The 14,179-nt window shown below is 39.0% G+C and overlaps 1 protein-coding gene across 4 annotated transcripts in view; it reads right to left on the bottom strand.

Annotated features, from left to right (window-relative positions):
- CDK14 (cyclin dependent kinase 14) overlaps positions 1 to 14,179 on the bottom strand; it is a 581,124-nt gene that overhangs the window by 508,009 nt on the left and 58,936 nt on the right. Inside the window, exon 1 of one of the 4 annotated variants that reach the window (XM_031664858.1) lies at positions 11,415 to 11,779. The exons of the other annotated variants lie outside the window; for them this stretch is intronic. The gene's annotated coding sequence lies outside the window, so the exon portion shown is untranslated. Of the gene's footprint in view, positions 1 to 11,414; positions 11,780 to 14,179 lie in introns of those variants that run through there. 4 annotated transcript variants of the gene reach the window in all.

Raw genomic sequence — 14,179 nt, 5'->3', positions numbered from 1 at the left:
GTTTGGTGGCTAAGCCAGACTGGGTGCATTGGGGTGGTGTCCTGGCCTGTCCCAGGAGGTCTGGAGTGGCCAGTTTGCAGGGGGAGGCAAGTGTGTCACTGTGGTTTCCACTTGCCATTTTTTAAACTGCCTAGACCAAACTGTTTTGGAAAAAGATGCTTACACCAACCATAATTGTGCATTTTATGATTTTTTTTAGCCCTCTGAGAAGGGAATCCTCCCCTAAAACATCTAAATCTAAAAGTCTAAGTTTGTTTTGTTTTTACATTTCCATTTCCAATATAATCATGGAAGCAAATTAAGCACTGAGGTTAGTCTACAGCTCATTTCTCTTCTCACAATGAATACATCTACATCTGTATATATTTTAATACTCTTCTAGAGGAATTTGTGTTCCCACCTTCCCTAACTGATTGTCTTTAGCTATGGCTATCCTCTCTCGAGACTGATAAGATTTATTGAAGCTGAAACTTCCCATCTAAACTCTGACAATCCCATCAAGTGGTCCCCAGCCATCTCCACCAGCTAGAGGTTCAACAATACAGATTCTCCTTAATGATCCTACTCTAGCTGACTCCTATCCCAGTAATTAATACAGGGCTTTACTTCAAAGGCTACATTTTTTTTCTTGCTATAGACAACCATATTCTTAAAAATAGTGTTTTATCCTTAAAAGCAGCCCACTCATTAAGACTCATTCAGAATGTCTGTGCAATTTGACGTCCCCTTCTTTATGAACAATAGACTATCTCACTATAGAACCAGAGTCCAAGACAACTTAGTTAAGCTCCCAAATGTCAAATAGTGTTTCCATAATAATACATTCATCCCAATGCAATCAGCACAACTGAACACTCTACAAAAGCTGTAAGTGGTGTGTATATATGGAGTGATAAACAAGTTGTTAACTCAGCTTATTAGGTCCTTGATATCTATGAAAAATAAGTTTTAACCTTGATACAAGTCAGTGGATGTGAGAATACTTAAAAATGCATCAGTCGCAGTACTCCATTACCTTAATGGTACAATCAGCAGTAACTATGAAAGCAAAGTAAGGATGTGCTGCACAACAAATAAGGCATGAAATTATACTTTTGTGATTTATAAAACCATAGGTTTGTAATTATTCACTTACAAACTTTTCTTAGGGTAATGATGTGTATTGGAATATTTATCATACTGAAGTCAAAAGACTCCTAGAAAAAATATTGTTAACAAGCACCATCTATTTTGTCTCTGGGCAATAGACTCAACCAATTTTAAACTGCTTAATAGACTTAACCAATTTTAAGCTGAGGTGGGAGGACTGCTTGAGCCCAGGGGGTTGAGGCTGCAGTGAGCCATGACTGTGCCACTGGGAGGGCTGTGATTGTGCCACTGCACTCCAGCCTGGGCAACAGAGGGAGGGAGGGAGGGAGGGAATGCAGGTTCCCATTCAGTTTTGAATGTAGCCACATCTGTGAAGTGATGCCTTTCCTGACCCTTCTAGGATGAAAGCATCACTCTCTCTTCCTTCCCCAATCTTTGGTACCCTTATAACGGCACCTAACACATCAAAGTATATCCATATACTTTGTTTCCTCTACTACTGCTCCTCCCTGACCCTTAAGAAACACTGCCATAGAGCCCTACAGCCTGAAGGGAGAAGTCCTATCCCTCAGGCATGGAAAACTATTAACAATGTGAGAACAACTGTCTTGGACAGTGTAGAGGAAACTAATTTAATAATTCCTTAGAATGGAACCAGTTGAAAAGTTCCAGCTCCACAAACTGAAGTGAAATCATTTTTTCTCCACTCCCTGCTAGTAAATATACTGTTCTATATTAAAAGAAAAAATAATCAACCAGCATTTAAATTATGGCAACCTAAAATGTATCCAGAATCATAGAATAATTTCCCCACTGACCTATTCCTCTGTAATAGTAAAACACATATACAAATGTTTATAGTTACATTAGTCATAATAGCCAAAAGGTAAAAACAACCCAAATGCCCATCAACTAGATAAATGTATTTTTAAAATATGACCCAGGCGAGGTGACTCAGGCCTGTAATCCCAGCACTTTGGGAGGCTGAGGCAGGTGGATGACCCAGGAGTTCAAGGCCAACCTGGTGAACATAGTAAGACCCCCATCTCTACAAAAATAAAAATAAAAAATTAGCCAGATATTGTGGTGCACACCTGTAGTCCAAAATACTCAGGAGGCTGAGGAAGGAGGATCGCTTGAGCCCAGGAGTTTGAGGCTACAGTGAGCTATGATCACACCATGGCACTCCAGCCTGGGCAAGAAAGTGAGACCAAATTTAAAAAAAAAAAAAAAAGAAGCAGCAGCGCTGATGCATAGGCCATGAATGAACTTTGTAAATATTATGCTAAGTAAAAGAAGCCAGAGATGAAAATCACATATATAATTGTATGACTCCATGTGTTTTTTTAAAAGGTCCAAACAGAAAAGCTGTTAGTAGTTGCTCACAGCTGGGAGGCAAGGAGGGCATGTAAGTGGGTGACAGCTAAAGGGTATAAAGATTCTTTCTGAAATGATGAAAATATTCTACAACTGTGGTGATGGTTGTACAACACTGTGAATATCCTAAAAACTGCTGAATTGTATACCTGAAATGGGTGAATTAGATGGTATATTAATTATATAACAATAAAAGTATTACCGAAGAAAAAGAATACAGTATCTTCATATTCTATATTCTCCTCTCTTAGCTTTACTCAGATTTCACCCCTGTCCAGTCACCTTTCCATATTAGCTCCAGGTAACTCCAAAAGTTACTCTTCCTGCTTCACTCATTTCCCAAATAAACTACATTCACTACCGTGAAGATAACCGGCCAGAAACTCAATTCCTGAAGTTCTGGCAAATGGTTCCTGGACTCCAAATGGAGCAGAATAATTTGTAACTGGGCTTAAACACTGTTGTCTTTTTTAAGGCATCCTCAGTTTTAAACAGCAAATTTTAGTGGGCTTATATCATATTGATATAGTTTCTGTTTTTACATATCATCTAGTAAATGTGCTGAAGGAACTGCTTATTTTTTATGCAAGTTTCATAACCACAACAGTCATAAAATTCATTAGAAACAATTCCATTGAGCATCAGGAGAGAGAAAAAGAAATGTCTAGTGGTGATATACAAGCTAAAGTGGAGGGCATTACCCTTTCTCCCAAAATGCCACCAACTGCCCCCTATTGAGCCACCCCAAGTAACATACAAGATAAAAATATATGAGCTTGCTATCAAAATGAAACATCAAGACAAGCCATCTCGACAGCCACACAGATTTCCCTTCTGTGCTGTCCTATATAAAGATTTTGAGTGCCACTGTAAAGAGCCAAACATTGGCTTTGCTTTAGGGAAAAAAAAATTCTTTCTTCTTTATTTCTTTTGTTTTCTTCTTTCATTTGTTTACTTCTTAACATTTTCTCAATTGCTTCTGATAACCTTATTCAAGCTACAGTGAACCTATATAAACTTCTTATCGAGGTTGCAGAGGGGAGATGGTGGCTCAGTAATGAACATCCAAAAAAAAAAAAAAAAAAAAAAAGTCATCTCCTGAGAGTTAGGAAGAATCTATGGCTTCTAAGGATTACTTGATCTCAAATTCAGTATGGTGGAAATTGTGAATGCTGGAAATAGGTGTGCCGACAATCTGCATGAGGATCACAACTTCTTACCTGACTGAACAGACACAGAGAGCACCATCTGGGTGGGAAACAGGAGGCATCTAGCCATTCCAGGAGAGCCTGGGTACCAAACTCACAATGATGAAAACATCCAGCTGGCAATCTGCTAAACAGAGAGCTCATCCACATAAAAACCTCTCCTATTATTTTTTTTCCTCAGCAATTTTACTGTAAAGCCCACCAGTTTTTGTTCTTAAGAAAGTTAATGCTGGAATGAGTTAAGACTTTGGGAGACTACTAAGAAGGGATGATTGTATTTTGAGATGTGAGAAGGATATGAGATTTGGGGAGGGCTAGGGTAGAATGACACGATTTGTATATCTGTCCCACCCGAATCTCATGTTGAAATGTAAGACTCAATGTTGGAGGCTGGGCCTGTGGGAGGAGGTCTTTGGGTCATGGGGTGGATTCCTTATGTTTTGGTGCTGTCCTCATGACAGTGAGTTCTCACAGGATCTGGTTGTTTAAGGATGCAACACGTCCCATCACTCTCTCTTGTTCCCGCTCCTGCCATGTGACGTGTCTGCTCCAGCTTCCACTTTGCCTTCTGCCATTAGTAAAACTTCCCTGAGGCCTCCCCAGAAGCCAAGGAGATGCTGGCATCATGCTCATACAGCCTGCAAAATCGTGGGCCAATTAAACCTCTTTTCTTTATAAATGACTCAGTCTCAGGTATTCCTTTATAGCAATACAAGAATAGTCTAACACAAGCCTCAAATAGGAGAAGATATGAAATTGTATAAAGACTGCACCAAGGATAAAGAAACCAAGATTATAGTTCCAGTCCTACGTGACTTGGGGCACATTCTTTAGCCTATCTGGGCTAAAATACTTTCTCCATGAAATAAATTAATTGAACTAAATGATCCCAAGTCTATATAGAGTTAAGTCAACTTAAAGCACAATACCATACTGGAAACTCATTCGAAAATACACTGAATAAAATAAGGTTCTAAAAAACTTAATGCCACTTCCCAAATTATATAACCTGCTACACTTACTTTCTACAGCCTCTGCATAACTAGTAGAAAAGTGCCATGGTATGGTCATACCAGTGGTAAAGTGTAACAACACATCCAACTACTATAAAATAGGGAAAATAACTCCCACAGGCTACTGTGGAAAAATCAGTTTTGTTGTTTATGGAAAAACCAAGTAAATGCAAATTTATCTTTCAACCCCAAATCAGAATTTATCTTTTTTGAGGACCTTTTCCAGTTCCTTAAACCCTCCTCAATAGTTACCCACTCCTTCCCCTGTGTTGTCAATCTGTATCAATTCTTGCATTTGCCATTTATTCATTTATTCATGTCTGTCTCTCTCACTTTTAGGTTGTCAAGTCCACGAAAGCAGAAAGTATCTTCTTACATCTTGTGTCCTCAGTTCCAAGCACTAGATCTGTATAACAGTCACAACTATTTCAGCTGCAAACCTAAAAAGGAATGTACAGGCTTATGTATCTAAAAGGTCCAGAAATAGTCTAAGCTTCAGGCACAGCTAGATCCAGCTGTTTAATTGATAGTTAAGAACCTGTCTCTCTCCATCTCTTGGCTCACGTTTCTTCATGTTGGTTTTATAAATAGACACCACTTTCTGGTGGTAAGGCAGCAATATTCCAGGCTACAGCAGTTTTCTTTCTCACTAATTATAGGTATCTCTCTCATGACCCTTTTTGGGTCTGTGTCCATCTCCGAAACAATCACTGTAGCTCTAGAGACACAATCCTCATTGGCCAAATCACTGCAATTTGCCCACTCCTTGAGCAAGGTCGGTCTGTAGACTAAACTGTGGGTAGGGAGTTTCACAAAGAGCAAACCAAGTCCCATTTCCAGAAAAATAGAGGGGGCACAGAAGGCAGAAACAGCAGATGTCCATTACAACTTGGTTGTTTGCTTAATTGAATGTAATTATGTTTATAATAGAGACTTTGTGCTTTCATAGACTCTGACTGCACTACTACCTACTACGCAAACAGATTCTAATAAATTATGTCATGATTAGTTAAGAATGGAGGAGGAGGAGTTGGGATGGCAGATGAGGTACACAAGTGGATGCAGGCAAAGAGAAAACAGCAATCTTTCTAGATCACCCTGAAAACTGAAGCTAAAATTCTACTTTTAAGTGTGTGAGGCCAGGCAGTGGCTCATGCCTGTGATCCTAGGTATGGGAGGCCTTGGAGGCCAAGGAGGGGGGATCATTTGAGTCCAGTGTGGGCAACACAGTGAGACCCTGTCTCTAATAACAACTGTAAAAAAAAAAAAAATTAGCCAGGCATGGTGGCACGTACCTGTGGTCCCAGTTACTCAGGAGGCTGAGGCATGAAGATTGCTTAGGCCCAGAAGACCAAGGCTGCAGTGAGCCATGATCACACCATTGCACTCCAGCCTGGACAACAGAGCAAGGCCCCAATTGAAAAAAAAAAAAAAAAGAATGTGTCCTTCCTTACACCATAGAAAAAAATTAACTCAACATAAAGACCTAAAGGTAAGACCTAAAACTATAAAACTCTCAGAAGAAAATAAAGAGATAAATCTATCTGATCTCAGATTAGACAACAATTTAGATTAGACACCAAAAATACAAACAAAAGAAAAAATAGACAAATTGGACATAATCAAAATTTAACACTTTTGTGCTTCAAAGTATAACATTAAGAAAATGAAAAGACAACCCAAAGAGAAATATTTGCAACTCATTTATCTGATATGGGACTAACAACCAGAATTTATAAGGAACTTTCACAACTCCAATAGTAAAAAGACAAATAACCTACTTAAAAACTAGGCAAGGATTTGAATAGACATTTCTCCAAAGAAGACATGCAAATAGCTAATACCCCAATGAAACAGTGCTTAACATCACTAGTCAGTAGGGAAATGCAAATAAAAATCACAAAGACATGTCACTTCACATCCACTAAGATGGCCAAAATCAAACAGAACAGGTATTGGTAAGGATAAGGAGAAACTGGAAGCCTTGTAAGTTGCTGGTAGAAACGTAACATGTTGCAATCCTTTGGAAAATGATCATGCAGTTTCTCAAAAAGTTATATTTATAGTTACTATATGACCCAGCAAATCCACTAAGAAAAATGAAAACGTACATCAACATGAATATTTGTATGTGAATTTCCTAAGAATATTATTAATAATAGCCAAAAAGTGGAAAAAATCCAGATATCCATCAACCAATGGATGGATAAACAAAATGTGACCTATCCGTACCATGGAATATAAAGCTATAAAAAGAAATTATAGAATATAAAGCTATAAAAAGAAAGTCCTGGCCGTGCGTAGTGGCTCACGCCTGTAATCCTAGCACTTTTGGAGGCTGAGGCAGGCGGATCACAAGGTCAGGAGATCGAGACCATCCTGCATAACACGGTGAAACCCCATCTCTATTAAAAATACAAAAAATTAACCAGGCGTGGTGGCGGGCGCCTGTAGTCCCAGCTACTCAGGAGGCAGGAGAACAGTGTGAACCTGGGAGGCGGAGCTTGCAGTGAGCTGAGATGGCGCCACTGCACTCCAGCCTGGGTGACAGTGAGACTCCATCTCAAAAAAGACAAAAAAAGTACTGATACATGCTACAACATGGATGAACTTTGAAAACATTAAGCTAAATGAAAGAGGCCAGTAAAGAAAAACTATGTAGTGTCCAGACGAGGCAAAATCCAAATGCAGAAATTATATTAGTGGAGGGAGAAAAAAATGGGGAGTGACTGCTAATGAATAGAGGTACCTTTCAGAATAATAAAAATGTTCTGGAATTAGTGGTGATGGCTGCACAACTTTGTGAATACACTAAAAGCCCAACTGTACATTAAAAGAATAAATTTCACAGTATATTATTTCTATCTCAATTTTTTAACTTGAATATGGGCTGGGTATTAGCCAAGGAATTGCTATAATTTGGTAGCTGCAAAAATACTAATGAGGTAATACCAGGCAATGTCCCTTTTTATAAAGACACACAATGATGACTAGAAGAGTGAAATGACATGATTTCTTGGATATGCTTTAAAACAGTTTGGCATCACATGTACCCCCAAAATATGTACAACTATTATGTGCAACTATCATATACCAATCAATAAGTAAATAAATAAATAAATAAAACAAAATGGTTCAACAAGAAAAAGTTAGATGATAAAGAAAGAATATGGCAAAAACTAGCTAAGTGTTGAATCTGGGTAATAGGCATATGTAGATTCACTGTCCTCTTCTCTCTACATTTGCATGTGTTTGAAAATTTTCAAATAAAAAATTATTGAAAGAGATTGCGATAAAAAAGTGTGCATTTCTTGTGTTTGGACTATGTGGCAATCAGGCCAGCAATGGCTTTAATGACTCTCCACTGAAAATGAAGTGAACAGTGAAATACCAAAACAATGTATGGAATCCATTCAAAGAGGAACAAAACCCGTCTGGTGTTTCCATTACTTCCAGGACATTCCTTCCTAAGATACCTCCTCTTCTTAACCAAAACCACGTTTTTAGGCAACATTTTCCCAAACTATGTTCTGTGAAACAATAGACATTTCTCAAGATATTAACAGATACCTTCAAACCAAAGTGTTCCACGGTCAAATAAATTTGAGAAGCAGTGCATCAAAGTTAAAGTATTTGCTACACTAACTCTCAAAGCTGTTAATATGCCCACATGTGCAACAAGTCATCCAAAAAGGGCTACAGTACGTCTCATTTGGGAAACTGGTGTGAATCCACCTATTTCTACAGCATACCTACTTGTGAAGTACTTCATGGAAAGTCGCAGGGTCACAACCCTGGCAGACAATCAGAATCACTTCCACAGCCTGATATAAATAAAATTTTTATCTATTTCTTAAGATTAACTCTGATCCAGAGTTTATGAAATACTGTCTTAGAGATAAAGTTTTTGCTTAAAAAAAGATATCTGAGCTGGGCCTGGAAACAAAACAAGAAGTTAACCAAGCAACGTTGTATTCAAGGCAACAGGAATAGCAAGTACAGGCACGCAGACATAAGGTCCCATTAAACACTTGGAAACCAAGAGTAACCACCTATCATGGGCAATGAAAGTACATCACAGGACGAGGGCTGGCAGAAGATGAGGCTACAGGAGAAGGCAGGGACCAGGCAGGGAACTCTGCTGGGCTACTGAGTTGGATGTAAGAGCAGTGGAAAAGGCCACTGAAGGACTAAACAGAGTGCTATGGTCACACCTACAGTTCCTTTTGGTATCCCAAAATAGATGTACATCCATCCTGAAGCATGATGATTTTATTGGGATAAGTCCTGTGTCTATATCAGAACTGATTTTCTAAATGAAGCAACTTCCCAGTCTACATTTGTAATTACTCAAACTTCAGCCAAGGTATAATTCACTTATGCAATACTAACACTCCTCTAACTATTGCTACTATGGGCTGCAAATGCAGAAATTTCTAAATGTGTAATTCTCCTGTATTACACACACTAGAAAATTCCTTTCCAAAATCTTCTTTTTCCCCGATACTTGAATTTCTAGAGAGGACAGAAGGCTTCAAGGATCTGCTACCATCTGAAAGAACTTCCCCTTATTACTTAAAAGCTACTCTATCGTCATTTCTCCTATTGCACTTTCAATTAATAACCCGGACTGCAACTGAGGTTAAAAATTGTACCCTCACAGCCTTACTGGGGATTTGCTTTTTAATTGGTTTATTTGCTATCTATTGCACTTTTTTTTCCTGTTTTCTACTAAACTCCTCAAGGGCAAAAACCAACTGTGTATCATTCACCACTATATTCACAGACCCCAGCACAGTACCTGCCATAGAGGGCAAAGTAATTAAAGAATGAATGAGTGCTTTTTACTTTTTATATTTGTATTATTTATTTATTTATGAGACAGAGTCTCACTCTGTCCCCGGGCTGCAGTGCAGTGATGCAATCTCGGCTCACTGCAACCTCCGCCTCCCGGGTTCAAGCAATTCTGCCTCAATCTTCCAAGTAGGTAGGATTACAGGCGCCTGCCACTATGCCCAGCTAAATTTCTTTTATTATTTTTAGTAGAGACGGAGTTTCACTGTGTTGGCCAAGCTGGTCTCAAACTCCTGACCCAGTGATTCACCCGCCTCAGCCTCCCAAAGTGCTGGGATTACAGGTGTGAGCCACCTCACCTGGCCAAATGAGTGCTTTTTAAATACTATTAGCAAAAACATGATTTTTAAGCAACATTCAGAAAAAAAAAAATCGATTTGTAAAGTTTTTAAGGAAAATGTAAAATATGTGAGAAGTGTAAAATTTAGTTACAGAAAATGTATTAGAAAATAATTACTTCCAGATTTATAGCGTAAATAATTTTCACTGGAAACTCGGTATTTTTTGCAAAGCAATTTCTATTTTGCAAAGTAAAGGTACTATTAAAACGCAAGCATTATCAAGGAGCTCTTGAACCATTAAAAGGAAGAAAAATTTGTTTTTGTTTTACTAAAAGCAAAGGTGGCTGAAGGTTGCAATGAATTTTGAGAGAGACACTAAACAGAAGAGTATGACCAAATTATTTCAGCAGAAATTTTGCTAATAACAATTCAGTGCATGGGAATATTTCTAGTTTCTCACACTAGAAAAATGGAGACAAGAAAACAATGATTTCTCCTTAGAGCTCAAAGGCATAAACTACTAACAAAAAGGTATTGAGATTAAAAACTGATGGAGGGGAAGAACTGCAGAATGAAGTTTGTGAACACACTGGCAGGAGCCCCACTCTCCCTGCTTACTGTGATAAGACTCATCCATTAACATCAGCAGTTCCTTACTAAGTACCTACGACACCCTCCGTATGAAAGACAGGGTGATCCAAGATAAATATATCTTAACGTTTTCCCAAGCACTCTATTTCTGAAAGAGAGCGTGAACATGTAATAAACAATTTTAAATAGTTCAAAGCAATATACAGGAAGTGAAGTGATGTGCAATTGTTTACAGGGAGAGAGATTTCCCAAAGTTGGTAAGAAAGAAGGGGGTGGCCCACATGGAGGTAACAGAATGTGTGTGTGTGTGTGTGTGTGTGTGTGTGTTTCCATCCTAGTTCCAATCACCCCAAAGTATGTGTAGACATTCCACTCAATGCAAAGGGAACAACAACAAAAAAAGCACTTGTGTGCTACAGCTAGGTTCCACATCCATTTCCCCTAGCCTTCACAGTAACGTACATGCTCACGTCTTCACTTTACAGATGAGTAAACTGAACAGGGGCATGAGGTGATCAGGTTGCATAGCTAGAAAGTGGAAGGTTGCATAGCTAGAAAGTGGAAGAGCCCAGATTCAAACCCATGTTTATCTGATACCAAAGTCTCTGCTCTTTTCATACTTCGGTTCCTCTTGAGAAAAAGCAATACAAGCAAGATGATGACTGTTTAAACCTTTCTAAAAATATTTCCTCTCGCATAAACGGGCTATAAAAAATTAAAAGGCAACTTCCAGTTCATAATCCTAACAGCTCATGGTGCATAGCACCTACCCTGTGCCAAACACTGTTACAAGTACTTTACAAGTGTGAGCTCATAGCATCCTTGCATTTCTATGAGGAAGTAAATGTGATTTTACAAAGGACAAAAGTGAAGCACAGAGAGGTTAACTAACTGCCCAAGGTTATTCCTCTTATTAGAGGAATATAAGCATTATTTTATAAGCATTACTTTATAAGCATTATTCCACTACCATGCCAATGAAGTATTCAAATGAAAATCACCCCAAAGGCAATGGATTATTTAGACGTCCCCAGTAGTTCTCTGGTTTTGCCAAGGGCACTTTCTTCAGGAGAGAAAACCAAGAGAGTAAAGCAGGACTTGTATTTCACTGGCACAGCATAACCTGGGTGCTGGTTCACTTCTTATCAACCACGGGCTCTGTGACTTCCCACAAGTTACTTAGCTTCTCAGGGCCTCAGACTCTGTCACCTGTAAAATAAGGAGCTCATGACAAATGATACCAGAATTTCTTTCAGCTCCAAATGTCTGTGGTTTAAACTGACGGACTTGCTGTATACCAATTTTCCTAAGTTGCAAACATGTGAAAGTGTTCCTCAAAGTATCGACAACATTGTTTAAAACAAAGCACACAAATGCTTTTTTTTTTTTTTTTCTTTTGAGGCAGAGTCTCGCTCTCTTGCCCAGGCTGGAGTGCAGTGGCCGGATCTCGGCTCACTGCAAGCTCCGCCTCCCGGGTTCACGCTATTCTCCTGCCTCAGACTCCCGAGTAGCTGGGACTACAGGCGCCCGCCACCTCGCCCGGCTGGTTTTTTGTATTTTTTAGTAGAGACCGGGTTTCACCATGTTAGCCAGGATGGTCTCGATCTCCTGACCTCGTGATCCACCCGTCTCGGCCTCCCAAAATACTGGGATTACAGGCTTGAGCCACCGCGCCCCGCCAAATGCTTTTTCCAACGTGAAGTGACCTCATGGAGAGACGTGCCAATTTTTCTTACTCCTTTGTTGAAACATAATTGTTTTTATTTATTGGAAGGACTCTGTAACTCCTGCCAGACACAGCTCTAGCATGCAGCATATTTAATCCTTTTGTAATGCAGGGAGTTCTTTGACTGCCACTTTAGGCAGCTGTTACAGTTGCTCTAGACCCTTGCTATATGGGTAGGGCACTGCATGAGTTAGGCCAGCCTTGCTGTATGAGATAGAGCAACCTCTTGCACACAAGCATCAATACATTTATAACTTCCTAGACCTTCAAGTGACAACAGAAGAATCAGTCCTAGCAACAGTGGCTGTAATAACACAAGCCAGGCTTAAAAGTGAAGAACGCTTAGTGAGGTCCCAGCACACAAGGATTAGAAATGCTTTAAACTAGTCACCAGATGACCTACAGTGACAAGGCATGTCATAATAATCTTGGTGATAACAGTGAGAATTTGGGTTAATGCCACCAGACACAGAAGGCATGTGGTTAAATGTCGGGTTATCTAAATATGTAGACTTAAAGACCCTACCCAGTCACTGCCCAATTTCATCACTAAGACTAGCACATATTCCAAAGAACTTGTAACAACAGGTTCTATGAACATAACTAACAAACAATTCGGCACAAGGACCTCCACGTGTGGCTGTGTAGATCATGTACTCAAAATTCCAGAGGGTGCAATTTATGTAAGCTGTCTATGAACAGTGTCCCTTGGAGTTGTATACTTCAGTGGCCCTGCTCAACACACTTCTAAAATAGAAATGAAGCTAGTAAAAAGAGCAGCAATAGATATTTTGCAAAAGATGGTTTGTTTTGGCTTTTAATTTCAGTTTGAGAAAAAGCATTAGGCAAATTTCAGACTCTCAAGCATTTCCACGGGACTCTTGCGGCAGACATAGAACTCAATTCACTTGTGCCTTAACATTTTGCCAGAAAAGATTTCAGAATCACTGGGAAATAACCATATGACGAATGTCTGTTCCATCTCTAAAAGCCAAGCAGTCATGGTTGAAGGCAACTCACACAGTGGCTGCACTCCATGGTTTTGTCAGTTTCTACCTCCTCTGACTCAGGAGCCCCTGCTTTGCAGTTGGGCCATGAAAACGTATTCAAGAAACAAGACCATTCCCTCCTGATGGATCCATTCACCTGAGACATGTAGTCAGTATATGATTTCCATGGGAGGGCCAAACAGTCACACTTCACTAAACCAATCCAACCAGGAGAAAGTCATTCAGAACTTATGGAAAAGTCAGAGCTACAGAGCATGTTACAGGAAATGCTTACTTTTCCACCATTTGAAGAGATCCAAACTAGATTTCTGAAAGATCACTGAATTGAATACAGTTTATAAACAGCAAACTACACAGAAAATATGTACCTATTTGTACTGTATGATACTGGCATTATATGTATATATCAATATACATTATTTTATCTGTTAGTCTATCACATTTTTGACACCAGAAATTCTCTTTTATCTTCCCACTGCACTTAGCAGGGTGCCAGGAACACATTAATGATAGTTACCACTTAATGTTGCATTTATCAGGTACCAAGTATAGATCTAAGCATTTTTATATTAATACATTTAATCTTTATAGCAAAGCTAGGAGGTAGGCAATATTATTATTCCCATCTTACAGAGGAAGAAACTGGGGCTGAGAGAAATTAAGTAACTTGCCCAGGTTAGTAAATGGTAGAACCAATATCTGAGTTAGTAAACAGATACTTGAGTTAGTAAACAGATATTTGAGTTAGCCAATATTTGAGTTAGTAAATAGTAGAATTAGTAAATCTTAGAGCCAATATTTGACCCCAGGGGGTGTGATGCTCCAATCTATGCTCTTAGCCATCACGCTATTCTTTCTCAACATTCTACACATTCAATAACTGTTACTAAAATGATTATGCATGGATCCTTCATTACAGAAGCACTGTAAACCATTCTCTTCTCCAAAATAGGTCAAACATTTACTTTGTATCTATGCAATTAATTTCTCAGAAAATGCTATTTAACTTGAAGCTCAATCCTTATCCACT

Source organism: Papio anubis, chromosome 4, assembly GCF_008728515.1.
Source record: "Papio anubis isolate 15944 chromosome 4, Panubis1.0, whole genome shotgun sequence".
In the NCBI taxonomy this organism is placed as follows: Eukaryota; Metazoa; Chordata; class Mammalia; order Primates; family Cercopithecidae; genus Papio; species Papio anubis.
The sequence above is the reverse complement of the archived record's forward strand: the minus strand, read 5'-3'. Positions and strand labels throughout refer to the sequence as shown.